Source organism: Orycteropus afer, unplaced genomic scaffold (assembly GCF_000298275.1).
Source record: "Orycteropus afer afer isolate SDZICR_OR568_19922 unplaced genomic scaffold, OryAfe1.0 scaffold00063, whole genome shotgun sequence".
In the NCBI taxonomy this organism is placed as follows: Eukaryota; Metazoa; Chordata; class Mammalia; order Tubulidentata; family Orycteropodidae; genus Orycteropus; species Orycteropus afer.
The window spans coordinates 5,025,954-5,028,288 of record NW_006921650.1 but is presented as its reverse complement, the minus strand read 5'-3'; positions in this window follow the sequence as shown (position 1 = coordinate 5,028,288).

The following is a 2,335-nucleotide window of genomic DNA, read 5'->3' as shown; positions in this document are numbered from 1 at the left end:
CTTGCTCCCAGAGACCCGGTCCCTCTCGGGAGGGTAACAAGGGAGCCGTCTGAGCACTAGTGACTGGGTTTTACCCCTTTCTCCTGCTCTTCCGGCCTGCTACTCTGTGCTATGCCCATGCGTACCTTGCTCCCGGAGACCCGGTCCCTCTCGGGCGAGAAGTTTCTACATACATGAAAATAAAAGAAATGCTATAATGAACTCCTATTATCCATCACAAAACTTCAAAAGTTATAAATACACTGCAAACTTGTTTCATCTATTTTCTCCCACTCCTGACCCCTTGTTGTTTTTTTCTTTAAATAATTTTATTGAGAAATAATTTACATACTGTAAAATTTACCCATTGTAACTAAACTATTTTTTTTTAATTATAGTTTAGAGTTGTGCATCCATCATCACAATACAGTCTTGCAATATTTCTATTACCCCAAAAATTCCCTAGGGTGGTCTGTAATCAATTCACTCTTCCACCGTTAGCCTCAGACAATTACTTACTTGCTTTTTACCTCTGTCAGTTTGCCTTTCTAAACTTTATGTACAAATGGAACCATACAATACATAATTTACTGAATCTGTCTCCTTTCACTTAGTATAGTGTTTTTAAGGTTTGTCCATGTTGTAATATGTATTTTTATTGCTGAATAGTATTCTATTGTAATGTTATACAACATTTTGTTTATCCATTCACCAGTTAATGAACATTTGGATTGTCATTAGTTTGGGACTATTATATATAATTCTTCTATGCATATGTGTGTGTGAGTCTTTGAGCATATGCTTTCATTTTTCTTGGATAGATATTAATAAATGGAGCTGCTGGGTCACATGGTAAGTATGAATATCAGTGACATACTATCTGATATATTACTGGAAAACTTTATGAATAGCCCTGAAACCTTGTCTGATGAAGTGCTAGAAGATGAGCCCTCAGGTCAGAAGGCACTCAAAATATGACTGGGAAAGAGCTGCCTCCTCAGAGTAGAACCAACCTTAATGATATGGATGGAGTAAAGCTTTTGAGATCTCCAATTGCTGATGTAGCATGACTCAAAATGAGAAGAAACAGCTCCAAACATCCATAATTGGAACATGAAAATTGGAAGTTGTCCAAAATTAAATGGAACACATAAAGATCAATATCCTAGGCATTAGTGAGCTGAAATGGATGGGTTCAGCCATTTTGAATCAGACAACCATATGATCTACTATGCAGGGAATGACAAATTGAAGAGGAATGGTGTGGCATTCATAATCACAAAAAAATGTTTCAAGAGCTGTCCTGAAGTACAATGCTGTCAGTGATAGGATAATATCCACATCTCTAAAAGGAAGACAAGTTAATATTACTATCATTCAAATTTACACACCAACCATCAAAGGCAAATATGAGGAAATTGAAGATTTTTACCAACTTCTGCAGTCTGAAATTGATGAAACATGCAATCAAGATGTCTTGATTACCACTGGTGACTGGAATGCAAAAGTTGAAAAGAAAGAAGAATTATTGGTAGTTGGTAAATATGGTCTTGATGATAGGAATAATGCTGGAGATCCCATGGTAGACATTTGCAAGACCAATGACTTATTCATTACAAATACCTGTTTTCAACAACACAAATAGTGGTTATACATGTGGACTTCACCAGATGAGTACACAAGATTCAGATCGACTACATGTCTATCAAGAGGTGATGGAGAAGCTCAATATCTTCAGCCAAAACAAGGCCAGGAGCTAATTGTGGAACAGACCACCAACTGCTCATATATAAGTTCAAGTTGAAGTTGAAGACAATTAAAACAAGTACACGAGAGCCAAAATATGAACTTGATTATATCCCTCCTTAATTTAGAGGCCATCTAAAGAATAGGTTTAACACATTGAACAACAATGACTGAAAACCAGAGAAATTGTAGGATGATTTCAAAAACATTGCTGCCGAGTCAGATTTGACTTAGTGACACATCCTTGGGTTTCCAAGGCAGTATCATTATAGAAGTAGATTGTCCAATCTTCCTTCCAAGGAGTAGCTGGTGGATTTGAACCACCAGCCTTCTGGTTAGTGGTCAAATGCCTTAGGAATGAATAGATTTGATGCATTGAACATTAATGACTGAAAACAAGAGAAATTGTGGGATGACATCAAGAACATCATCCATGAAGAAACAAGGGGTCATTAAAAATACAAGAAAGGAAGAAAAGACCAAAGTGATATCAGAAGAGACTCTGCGACTGGCCCTTGAGGAGAAAGTAGCTAAAGCAAATGGAAGAATCAACAGGACAGAAGAGCTGAACAGAAGATTTCAAAGAGCAGCTTGAGAAGACAAAGTCAAT